Genomic DNA, 14157 nt, shown 5'->3' with positions numbered 1-14157 from the left:
AACAGTCAAGTTTTCTCACTATAGTAGGAAAACAATGTGGAGGTCATAAAAAAAGTAAGAATAAAGTGGTGCCACTGGAAACATTACATACTGTTTGTAGCACTGTCCCTGGTTTGCAAAGGAAGTGAGAAGAAATTCATTCAATGTACTGTAGCTTATTAGAACAACTGAATATTTGTTCTCAGGAAGAAAGCACATTCCTAATGATCCCTAACAGCTGGGACAAACATTTTAGATATAAAAATTACAAGTCCCAGAGGCCTCTGTTTAAATCTTCTGGGTTGACGATCAATAATTGTTGAGGTCATAGCTGAAGAAGGTATTAGTTCTAAAGACAGTCTAACATAATAATTACATTTTTACTCTTGTATCTTTTCTGTAACAGATTGGTTGTAATTAAGTTTTCTTTTCAGATTTGTGTGCTGGGAAGAAAATACTGTATTTGCTCATATAATATGCCCCAACTGCAAACAAGGTAGGTCCAGATCTACTGATGCATGATGTGCCAGCCGATCTGGATGTACACTATTTATTCAGCTGATTATTTTAAGTATGTTACGATGACTTTAAATGAATAGCAGAACACAAATTTGGATGCATATGATGCAATGGCAGATCTGGGTATATAATTTAATATTTTAAATGAATAGCACAGACCCTGATGATGTGGGGGCTTCGATGCTAAGGCAGATCTGGGTACACAGTGTCTGTTCTGCTGAGGATTTTAAGTGAATAGCATGAACCATGGTCTGGGGGATTATGTCATGGTAGATCTGGTATGTAATATCAATTCAAGTGAAAGATACAGACCCTGATCGAGGGTGTCTTTGATACCATGGCTGATCTGGGCATGCAATGTCTGTCCTACTAATGATTTTAAGCCAAAAGGATATCTCTTGTCTGGGGGCATATGATGTCATGGCAGATCTAGATGTACACTGTTCCACAGATGATTTTAAGCAAATAGCAGAATGATATGAATTTTGTTCAAGTCATGGCAGTTTTGAGTGAACACTCTTCTACTGCTGATTTTATGTAACAGTATGGACTCTGATCTAGACACACACATTGCCATGGCAGATCTAGGTGTACATAATTTTAATAATGATTTTAAGTGAATAGCACAGATTTTGATCTAGACTCACACATTTCCATGGCAGATCTGGGTGTACATAATTCTAATATTGATTTTAAGTGAATAGCACAGACTCTGATCTAGACACAAACTTTTCCATGGCAGATCTGGATGTACATAATTCTAATATTGATTTTAAGTGAATAGCACAGATTTTGATCAGGACACACACATTTCCATGGCAGATCTGGGTGTACATAATTCTAATATTGATTTTAAGTGAATAGCACAGACTCTGATCTAGACACAAACATTTCCATAGCAGATCTGGATGTACATAATTCTAATATTGATTTTAAGTGAATAGCACAGACTCTGATCTAGACACAAACATTGCCATGGCAGATCTGGATGTACATAATTCTAATAATGATTTTAAGTGAATAGCACAGACTTTGATACAAGCTTCAGAATGAAGAAAGCCCTATGTCCTGCTACCTTTTTTAACAACCAAGATATGTTTGAAACGTGTTTCCAATTCTGGACCCAAAGAATCAAGTCCTGGTTTAGTAATAAATGTCCCAACGTCAAGTAAGTGAACAGATTGAAATTCAATCAGAAATACATTTTCCCTATTTTTTCAGATAGGACAAGCTGTTAAAAGATTATTTAACTAAAATTTTACTTTTCAAACTTGATCAATAATGGCCAGTCAAACTTGTATATACTGTATTTTACCTTCAACCATTTCTAGACTGGTTCACATTATTCCCATATAATTCCTGGAAGCAACCACAGGCTCAAAAATCAACACAGTCAAGGAACATAGAACTAGTCAAAAGGAATATGACATTATTAAAGAAACAATGCTTTAAAAATAGCTGGATCACAGAAATCACTTGAAATATAACAATAAGATGCAAGCTAAGACCACAATGTGATCCAGTTCCAGTTCCAGCAATCCTCTGCTAAAACTAATCTTCTGACACACCTAATTTCATGGTCAGCTTTGGATACCACAGCCTTATCCTTGGAGGCTTGGTCCTGATACTGTCATTGATGACAAATTAATGGATGAGGGTCCTGATTTTTATTCAGACTGGTCATCAACTGCAGCAACTCATTCAGACTCCCAGCCTCTAGATGAGTTATTAATATCTGAATAAGCTGGACAGCAAGCATCATTGTTGTGGTCAGTAAACAGTGGTCATGTTTTGCTGAATTTAATAAAATTTAGTAAATTTTATATACAATATAAATATCTTTTTATTTTGTTTCTCTTTATGTTCCATGTTTCATTATATAAACAACCATACTTAGAACTGACAGCTAAGCCTACAAGGATTTACCATTAAGGCTATGACTACATCTGATCTTGTTTGACAAAATGCATGACTAGTTGGTTATGGACAGGACCAACACCATTTTCAGGTTACTGGTCTTGCGGGCTTTGTTGGTGAGTTCCACACTGCATGGCAGCCAGCATAACTGCATAGGAAGAACCAGAGAAACCTCACTAAAAACCACTGACCCATGGGAAGCTGCTAGAAAGCTTTCTCACATACCCTTATTGGCCAAGCCATTCTGGAAGAGTTGTGATCATATTTTCAATATGGCCACTGTGGCATTCAGTTCCAAAACTGCTGGAAGAATCAGATGAGCAAGCTTTTTTGTGGCATATAAATAATCAGTTACATCTGTCATGCTATAAATAAAAATGGAATTATTTACTTTGTCCATTCATTTAAGACAAACACACTACACCTTGAAAATTATAACTGTCAAATCAGTTGTCTGCAAATTTTAGAGTTAAGTTTTGTGTACAATCTTTAAAATACATCTGAATGTTTCATATAAATTAGTTGCCAGGTATCATGGAAAATACATCATACTATCACTCTTGTTCATTAAAAAATAGATTAAAAGAGCAATTACTTGTGCAATATAGTTGTGTGTGTGGACCCCTCCCACCTCAAGTGGCTGTATATGCTTGCTTATTAAGTCGAGTAAAACTGCAAAAAAATCACCAAATCCTGATCTGCCACAGCATTATGTGTCTGCAGATTAGGGTCTATGTATTTGTTCTACTTATTGTTCCTATCAAACTACACAGACCCAGATCTGCCATTATATAATGCGATGACAGATCTGGGTCTCTGCAGTTTGCATTTGGACTCGACTTATAGGTAAGTACATACAGTATAGCACAGTCATTAGTACCATTTGTTATTTGTGAGTTCAGTGGTCATGAATGCAGAGGCATTTTTTTTAAGGCATGTCTCTTTAACACAGCAGGTGTTTCAGTCCAACTACTGGTTTTCAGTTTTTTTCCCCCACATATATATCTTAACTTCTCTCATTTAAAATAAAATATATAACAGATTAAATAGCTTCTATGGTTTTCCTAATTTTCCTCATAAAAAGAAAATGATGATGCTTCTCTTGATTACATTTTTTTGATGTTCCCTTTCTCCTTTAAATGTATATTTTCATTTCTCACAGTCAGGGGTAGGCATAAACAAGGAAACATCCCCCCTCCAGAAGAGAGATAAACAACTGAGATGTCTCTTAGAGTGTTGTCTTTAAAGTTAGATTGATAAAATTATGCCCCAGATATGCTAAAAACACAGAAGCTTCCAAGAACTTCAGCCCCAGATTTGGTTCTGTCTTTCAGACCCCTCACCCACTTGTTTAAGGCCCTCCCTAAATTATATTTCTATATCCACTCCTGTACAACTATTTTATCAGCAATAAACCAGGTAGATCAACTATTTGGAAAGAAAATGTTCATACGCAATATGTAAAATGGTGTTACTTCTAATTCCAGTACACGGTAAAGATAGCAGCTGAAGAATAATGTTATTTGTCACATGTTCGCATTATCTTATACACATTTAGAAATTCAATAAAGATATGCTATTATAGCTTCATTTATCAATTCTTTGTGTAAAGTATGTCTGTTATTAACTTATCATGTTACCATGTTTCCTCTTTTATGATTTTGCAGCTATATTTGACTTTTGTTCTTCTATCATGCTCTTTAGAGATTTCACAAATGTATCAAATTCTTCTTTTTTTCTCATTTCATTTCAGATGGCAAAATTCAATTGGTGAAAATGCTGAAGATTTAAAGTGTGATCAATATTTGTGAAAGGGTGGTGCAGTGATGTAATGATAGTGCATCAAATTTAGATACAAAATACATTCACACATTATAGGGCTTTAATAACAAGACCTTTCAATGTTCATTGGTAAATCAATATTTTTATTTTTAAAGTCTTATTTGGCAGTTCTTGTTATTGTTCAATTATAGAAGCATGTCTATGCCTGCCCCTGAGAAAGTGGAGAAATAATTAGAATCATTTACTGACTTGGATCTTTATTCTAATATAGAGATTAAATAAATAAATAAATAAATAAATAAATAAATAAATAAATATATAAATAAATAAAATAAAATAAACTGTAAAGGTCAATAAGCCAACAAGTAGTGTTTGGATATGAAAACTGAAGCAATGATAATAGCCAGATATATCTTCAAACAAACAAACATAGAAGAGGTATTTTAAAAGTTTTGTACTGTGCTGTACAACAAAGATCTTTATTAAGTGAACAGGACGTAAGTGCATCAACATATTCCCCATGCACCTCTATACACTTTCTTAGTCTCATTATCCACTTATTAAATGCTCTTCTGTATTAATTTTTTGGTATGTGGTTTATACACTGGAAAACTGCACCGCTACCTACTTACCTTCATGGCTGCTTTCAAATCATCTGCCCCTTTGTGAATCTTTGTAAACATGATTCATGAAAACATCATTTAGATATAAATCAGAGCTGTATGGGGATGTGGCAAAGTTTGGATGCTGTGCTCATTCAGGAAGTCTTTAAGACTGGATGTATGCACTCATACATTACCATGGAACAGATTGACATCTCGGGTGCAGTTTTGGTACTGATCCAAGGTAACAGTTTGGAATAATAATGTCCAGTGACACTAGTATATTCAGGCAAAAGTACCTGGATGGCCAGGTCTTTGGCGCAAAAAAACATCATGCTTATAAAACTCTCTGGATGGTCTGACTATGTCAGCCTTGTTACCAGTCAGAGCACCCAGAATGTACAGTTTTGCTCTTTCTTCAGCAGCAGAACTATTTCCTTTGATGACATTTTACAACACCGTTATTTACCTACGTCACATTACATACATATATCTGCAGATGACCAGTGTACCTGCCATGGAATAGTGTGTAATTAATCATAATGCATTACAGTAGACAAAAATGTGCTGGGTTTTGTTACCATTTACAGCATTACCTGAGTATTTTATTTAAATCTTAAGCTATTTCAAAATACTGAGTTTGGTTCAACCAATGTTGCACAAGCAAAGTGCTTGCAATGAGAAAATCGATTACACTGATCTCTCAGCCATGAATTTCACCATAACCAGGATGCTTACAGAGTCAGGTCAGACTGTATTATCAAAACACAATCTATATTATCAAAACAATGAGTTTTGTCAGGAATCTGTCAACTTTATGGAAGCAATCTTTAGCTGTAGAGGTATGAGACATATAAGATGGCATTCTTTTTCACTGTCCATATTATGTGATAGAAATGCCAGATATAGTGGATGTTTTTACAGACCTATGTCTTGGGGCCCCGAGTGGCCGAGTGGTCTAAAGTGCTTTTCGTTACGGATCACTGCCATCTCACCACTGTCTGCATGGGTTCGAGTCTCAGAATCGGCCAGTGTGGGTATGTGAGAAAGCTTGCCAGTAGCTTTTCAAGGGTCAGTGGTGCTTTCCGGGGATTTCCTGGGTTCTTCCTCCACCATTAATACTGGCCGCCATGTAAAGCCTATCATGTTTTGAGAAATGGCATTAAACCCTACAACAACAACAACAACAACAGACCTATGTCTTATAATGCCAAGCAATTGGATGGACTGATTCATGTATACAGTACATGTATTAAAGGATCAGAAAATATTAGTTCTTATAATTCACAGTTACTATTCTTGTCACATACAGATTCGTGCATGAACTTGGTTATTATAATAATAATCTCATACAGTAGTTCTGATGAAATGATTCAATATGTAATGAAGCAACTGCATGTGCATTCATGCGTTACATACATCACTGCATTTGTACTTGACTGTGTCTCGTGTACAACATGGATATAGTCATGATATTTTGAGCTAATTCTGGATGTCGAGTCATAAAACTTTGTTGGGTTTCATATAACCCATCTGCTGCTGTCAATTGTGACACTGGCTCGGCTGATGGTATTAACTTACTTGCAGCCAGGGACCAAACTTTTTGTACATACGGGTGTGCAGCAAATAAGGGGGCTGCTAAGAGATCCTTCAGCAGACTGGAAGGGGCAGGCCAGGCATGGCTGCTCCTTGACATCTGACGAGAGCTATGGAACTGCAAATAGTTTGTGACTGTCAACTGGGAATCACAAGTTACATGTGTTTCATTGTCATTGTTCAATATTCAGTATCACTACAGGAGTGAAACTAATTTCTCAGTATCAGTATAAGAGTGAAAATAAATAATACATATATATCCTACCTGTGAATGAAACATATTATTGTAAAAATTCTATACTTTGATCACCCTTTGTGACAGAATCATTCCCTTCTTCATAGTTGTATAAATTCTATACTTTCCTACCTTTGGTGGTAGATGAAACATTATTCATATTTTTTGTGTTAAATTCTAAACATTGGTCATCCATGGTGATGGATCCATATATCAATCATATTTGTTTATAAGTTCCATATGTTATTTCTTGTTTGATTACTTGTTTAAGTTACATATTCTGATTAGTTCCAGTTAGGGATGATATTATTTTCTTACATCAGTTGTTTAATTCAGTGGGCATCATTCTGTTACGTCCATTGTTGGACTTATGTGCACGAGCCTGGTGTCATATTCACTCATTGTTCAATTGCATTTTAAAAAAACATCTCATACATTAAATTGCTTTCATTGTCTTTGCTAAAATCTGATCCCACCCAGGCTTCATCCTGTTACAGTACTCTACGTGCATCTGCAGATCATTTTATAAAACATTTTGTCTATCCAGTTGCATTAAATCTATCAACAGGTCCAGAGAATGATAAAAGTGATATCAAATCATTCACAGCATTTCAATATACCCTACCTACCTACCTATATGCATACTGCAACAGTCATATTAAAATGTGTTTGTTTTTAAATACTACTTTTCTCACTGCCTAATGAACTGAAAAAGTGTGTGTGTGTGTGTGTGTGTGTGTGTGTGTGTCTGTTTGTGAGAGAGATTTGGATTTTTAACATAGCTTTAAAAAAGATTCAGTCATATTGCTATGATGTCTGCAGTGTGCCAGTTTATAGTGATGTCTAGCACTGGGGCATCATGCCACAGACATAAAGCATGATGTCCCACCCAGTTACATTTTCTTGACACCAGTCCTAACACTAACCTCTTAATGCTGAGCGCCTAGTGAGGCAGCTGTTAGTACTATTTTTTTACATCTTTTGTATGGGTCAGGGTTTGAACCTGTGACCTCCTGCATCCGAGGCAGACATTCTAACCACTAGGCCAACAGAGCAGTTGAATTTAAAGTAACATCAGGTCTGGACCACCCAACTTCTAATACTTAGATGGCACATCTGTTTAGACTGAATTTGACAAAATTGTAATCAATCTGCACAAAACAAGCCCTGATGAGTTATTATGGACAAACTAATGAACTTTCAAACAGGGTGGAAACTGAATCTTACAGTGCCTAGCTCTTTGAAAGTTTTTGATGTCAGGATGCAATGTGGTTCACATCTATGTTTCAGTTAGAGCTGGAACATTGATATGATACGGAATTTTCAAGTATTATCATCCAATTGGTACATGAAATTCAACCCTGATGAACTTTTTGAATAGTGGATTGAGAGATAGGTGCAGATTTAAAGTCATTTATTGCTGACCTTAAGAAGCACTATCAATTACAGAAATAGTAATGAAGTTTCCATGAATAGACTGATGGCTTTCTACCACTAAAATATTTTTTAATTAAAAAGAAGTACAGTTTTATATATAGACATGGCATCCAATTTCTAATTAAGAATGTTTTATTAAATTAGTCAATACAACATGCACCTAGCATCTATCTATTCAGCACCTGAAAATCATTTCCAAAGATGTTCATGTGACTTCTAATATTGAATCTAGTACATGTATGAGGAAAAACGCAATTATAATATATTTCTTGCATTATAAAAAAAGATACCACTTTCCAAGTTAAGGAAGTAGTTTTCCTTTTAGTATTAGGCTATATGACCTTATGCTGAGAGAATTATACTGGAAAACCCTTGCATCTGAAGAAAAGAATGTCACTTGTGGATGAAACAGATATTTTCTCTTCTATGCACAACTTTATTCGTTATTTCTAAGATTACTTCTTTCCAAAAATAAGAAACATTCTTAAGTGCAGTGTAGTATTCTTTATCACATCCTTTGATGCTGAAGCTAATGCACGTCTCCCTTGATAACTTGTGCACAAATGGGTCCAAAAACATATACTGAACTATAAGTAAAGGTGCGAGTTACTGAGGGACCTCCTGAAAAAATCTGCTAGACATCAAGAAAACTGGGGGAGTGGGGGTGGCGAGGGCTGGACTGTGTAATCACTGAATCCTGTATTTTATAAATGCTTTAAGAATAATTATCAATAAAGAATATTTTCTAATGAAGTTGTTTTTGTTACTCTGTATAAATTACATTTAATTTCAAAATGTCCAACAGCTGAAAAATCGTTAACATTTTTTGAACTGGTTTCAACAACGATCATGCAAGAACAGTTGTGTATTATGTCACTCCTTTTTGTTTTCTTGATTAGTCTAGTTCCTGGAGTAGTATGTAATAACGAAGTGCAAAGCAGGGAGTCTAAGAAGCAGGGAGCTAAACTAACTGTTGTTACTCCACCAAACAATATTCATTAAAAAAAAAACTAGTGACATTTCATGAGACAATCATCTACATACAAACTCAAATTTTTTATTATTCAACTAGTAAAATATTGATGCCATAATTTCACTGCAAGCAATAGTACAACTTCCTATCATCCTTGAGGTTATCTCTAAGTGTCAATTCAGGGATTCTATGAAACCTGTTTCCCCCACAATGGTCTGTATCTGTGAAACAATGCTCGTTATTTTATTTTACAAAGTATTCCTTTCGCTTGGTTGCTTTCCTATCTTTGATCACAGTTATGACTAAGTAGGTTAATTTAAGGTAGTTTAATTAAATTAAGTACATAAAAACATTTATAGCAGTGTTTCACTGATCAACTGAAATGAGTTCATTTGACATACAACTGGGGCCACTAGATCTTAAACATGTAGGATTTGCATGACTTTTAAGTTTTCTTTTATTCCATCTCCTTTATTTGATTCAAACTATGTAATTAACATGACATTACAAAAAGAGGACAGCTTTTAATTCAGTGCAAAAATACAATAAAAATAATAATAATGAGGACTTTGTATAGCACATAATCTTTAGAAGCTCTAAGCACTTTATAACATTAGACAACACCTAAAACATAAAAAAACCATATATAATGATATGATTACAAAAAACAAACACCATGAAATTAGAAAACATAAAACATGCTGAAAATATTTAAGGTAGGAATATTTATTATTAAGTCTTTAAGTTTGTTCCTGCAGTCGAAATAGGTGAGTTTTAAGAGTACTCTTGAATGAGATCACTGCGTCTTTGTGTCTAAGTTCAGTGGGCAATTCATTCCATGTTGCTGGGCCCTGGTATGCAAAAGAACGTTGTCCATATGACTTCATTTTCATAGTGTGAATAATGAGTATACGATTGTCAGAAGAGGACTGTAAGTATCTTGCTGGTGTGTACACATGGGTGAGGTCGGAACAGTATGTTGGACTGGAGTCCATCAGTGAAATGTTGCACTGAGAACAAATTTTGTGTTTGATTCTGGATTGAATGGATACCCAGTGTAGGGTACAGAGCAGAGGGGAGGTGTGCTCTGATTGTGGTACTCTAAGGATGATCCAAGCAGCTGTGTTTTGAACTTTTGAAGTTTCTGGAGTAGATATTGAGATGAACCAGACAGAACTGAGTTAGAATAGTCCAGTCTTGAAAGTACTAATGAACAAACAAGTGTTTTAGTGGCATCAACTGAAAGAAGTTTGCGAATGTGCTGATGCATCTCAGCTCAAGATATGCAGCCTTGCATATCTTCATGACATGTTGGTGCAACGTAAGAGTACTGTCAAGAGTAACACCTAGGTTTTGTATTGACTGAATTTAATGATGGTATTGCTGATATTTATTGTTTGAGGTAAAGGATATGAATGAGAACGTCTTTGTGTTGTGATCAGAATGGCTTCAGTTTTATCATCATTCATCTGCATGCAGCTTGTTACATGTCATCCATAATTTCACACCAGAAATGTGCCTCTCTACACCTTGGATTGTAGCATCAACTTCAGTTGGGTGGCCAGGTTTGTATATTTGGGTGTCATAAGCGTACAATTGGTGAGACACTGGATGATGATCTATGACACTTGCATACAATAAGTATTTCTACAAGTCAGATATCAAAACAAAGTTGGCACATAATTAGGTTCTCCTAGAAACACTCAAGGACACAGGTTTTATAGTAGATTGACACATTGTACGCTTAAATACAAGAGGACAGATTGCATTTATGATGATTACACTTAAAAGAAACTAAAACACAAGTTTCACTTGATCCAATTTTTTTTATAAATTGGTATTTATTTATTAAAGTACTGCCTCCACTAGGCCTGACATTTTCATTGATCAAAATTTCCTTGAATATCACTATTACTAGGAATGTTGTTTGGAAAGAAAATATAACAAATCATATAACTTCTCATTAACAGCTGACAATTTCAAAATGTTGATCAACACTTCTTGATACTATCTACCATTTTCAAAGATAAAATGAGTGATACATCAAAGTTTCAGTTATCACTTTTGATCCTGATTTTCTTCAAGTTCAACAAATATGGATACATTTTGGGGTATTTTCTGGTTTATAAAAATGGGATCCACGCCTGACCCCGTGTTACAAGTGGGTTTGCGAATTATCAGGGCATGAGTTATCGAGGAAGTAGTGTACCATGGGTAAAAGATCACTGTACTTTTCCCAGACAATATCAAGATAAAACCACACGTTATGTTTGGTTAAATCCACTTGCAATATTTTTTAATGGGAAAAATAGGAGCTACTGAAGTGGTATAATTGAATGTATTTTACAGATATACATTTTATCCCTACACTGGGTTAATTAAACAAAAACAGTCCATTTCACACATTTGTTTTATCTTGTTTACATGCCAGTACAGCTAAAAACCTAAAACAAGTTTGTTAACCCTAAAATTAATGTGTGAGTGCTTACTAGCAACTTATTCACAGAACTGCAACAAAATTCCAAGTCTGGTCAAAAGTCACTTCCAAATATGTATAGATCAAAGCTAGACTGTGTTCATATAGGCTCAGTGAAAAACAAAAATACAAGCAATGACCTTTGACATGACACCAATACCAATTATGTCTTGTTTTCCAAAATCCTTCACAAAAGTGCAGATATGCTGCTGGTGAGCAATGCCCTGTTAAGTACTGTATGAAGAGTTTTAATGAAAATCCCTTGCCAATGCAACCATTCATGCAAAATGAGCAGTGATAACAAGATCTTCAGGACAGCTATGGTGCCATAGTAGAGGTTAGACAAACATCATTTGTACCTAGAATGAGCTAAGTTGTATTGCTATGGTGTTTTAGTGATAACCCAATGCCAATATGACCATCCATTCAGGAGAAGTAGTCTTATATAAAGATTTTCTGAATGGCTATCAAGAAGTAGTGTTTGAAAAATGTTGATAAAGCCATTTATTCTGGTGAAGTAGATGTTATATGATTTGTCTAATTCTGACAGGTCATGTTAGCATCATTTTCGTTTAGGACCAACTACATGTACTTATAGTGATAGGTGTTTTTTGGGTGAATAAACGATGTTTCAGTATGATCATCCCTTGAAAAGAGACTAGTGATAATAAGATTTCCAAGCTGGCCAATATGACCTTCGACAGATTAAACCTCGTATCAACATGACCATCTGTTAAAGAGAATTAGCTTTAAACAAAATTCAATTTAGCCATGATAGCAGCCATGTTGGGTGTCCAATATGCCCCTTTACATTTCAGATAAACAAGATATCACAAGCTCCTTCTGCTGCTACCTTAAATCATTAACTCCATGTGCCATGTTTATATCATGAGGTTGTACCCTACTTCTGATCTCTGTACCATTAACATCATCGCCTAGAAAACTGTACTATGGCCATCCCATTTAGTAGAAATAGCTATAAACAAAATTAGTCTTCTAATCAAAATCACACATCGATCTGCTTAGGATGAGCAGTGATAAGATTTTTAACATGACACCATGCTGGATGTCAGATTGGCAACATTTTCAATCTGGAACTAATCAGACATCGTGAGAAGTCTTTTAGTGAAAACCAAAGCTGATATGATCAGCTGATCAGGAGTAGGAATAACAAGTTTTTCAAAATGGACTCCATGGTGGCTATATTTGATATCAGATCGGCACCATTTTCAATTAGGTCCAACAAAACATCGTAATAAGTCCTACAGTAAACTCCTTGTCCCCTAGAAATTCTTTTCATTTTCACCTGAAATTAGGGTTGGAACCATTTTTGGGGTACTTCTGAATGCATCCAAACACCTGTTTCAAAGAGATTTCCATTTATTTGAATGGTTGTTTATATCATTTTCAATTGGTTATTTCATCCAAACATATGCAGAAGGGTGACAATTGGACTTCTTTAGGTTTTCTTTTTGTATCAGAGCCACAAGTTTCATTTTCTTTTTTTACTCCAAATCTCAAGCTTATCCTACTTTTGCAAAGGTTCATCTATGTGCAGTTCAGACTGGTCTGCTTTTGATCCAAGCCAAAAACAATAAAATCTGGACATAAACTCTGGTACTAAAACCTGTAATTTTCAGCCTTCCCCTGTCATAAATGATGTTTTTCTCCCCAGTGTACATTTTAACACGAGTAGAAAGTCTATATTATTTAGTTTTTGTTTTAGAACTACATCCTTTTCCTTTTATATTAAACCATCTGCTTATGTAATTGTTACAGAACTCTGAAGCAGTGCACAAACACCTTATTTCACATAAACATGGGCTGCAGTGATAAGGAGTTAAAACCCTTGTCAATATGACCATCGATTCAGGAGAAGTAGCGATAATAAGATTTTCAAAAAGGCCACAACATGGGAATGGTAATCACTAGACTTCATACTAAAAATCTGAGGGGCACCAATTAGACATATGACCATCTGTTCAGGAATAGTTGCAATAACAAATTTCCATGTAAGACCAACTGGAACATGTTAAGAGAGTGTCAAGTTTCATGACAATCCTCCTGGTAGTTTAGGAGTAGCTCTTAACAAACTTGTGCTAATAAATGGAATAATATTTGGAATGGCATGCAGGAATTTTCGAAGCATCATCCTCTTTGGTAACAATTCTAAGTGAAATTTCATATGTGTCCATATGACTGAGATGCCCCTGCCAATATACTATCTTTACCTTTTTCAGATACCCTTAATTTTTTTCTACGAACTATTTTAAAATTTGTACAGCTGTATTTTACTTTTTACCTCAATTTTTGAACACATCAAATAAAATAAGTTAGTTTCCACCAAGAAACAGAAAAGAAATTTAATTTAATACAGTGCCCAGTATTTGAAAAATAAAAACAGTGACATATACAGTGCCTATAAAAGTTTGCTGTTTTAGTTATCAACCATAGTTTAACATGAATATTTTTTGGAATACAGTTTTATCTATCTAAAGTTATTATTTGTAAGTTAACATCAATTAATATGCATGATAAAAAAAGTAATTATGTTAATTGTTGTGGAAAAAACTCCATTTTGAAATGAAATGTTTCCCCTGAGGAAAGGAACAACATTAAAGGATGGACAACTGAATAAAAT

The 14157-nt window shown here is 34.9% G+C and overlaps 1 protein-coding gene across 17 annotated transcripts in view; it reads right to left on the bottom strand.

Moving 5' to 3' along the window:
* The window catches only part of LOC149797568 (C-Jun-amino-terminal kinase-interacting protein 4-like), a 243704-nt gene that overhangs the window by 11281 nt on the left and 218266 nt on the right, over nt 1-14157 (bottom strand). The window lies entirely within an intron of this gene.

This window comes from Sinohyriopsis cumingii, chromosome 6 (genome assembly GCF_028554795.1).
Source record: "Sinohyriopsis cumingii isolate HCF-2022 chromosome 6, ASM2855479v2, whole genome shotgun sequence".
In the NCBI taxonomy this organism is placed as follows: domain Eukaryota; kingdom Metazoa; phylum Mollusca; class Bivalvia; order Unionida; family Unionidae; genus Sinohyriopsis; species Sinohyriopsis cumingii.
The sequence above is the reverse complement of the archived record's forward strand: the minus strand, read 5'-3'. Positions and strand labels throughout refer to the sequence as shown.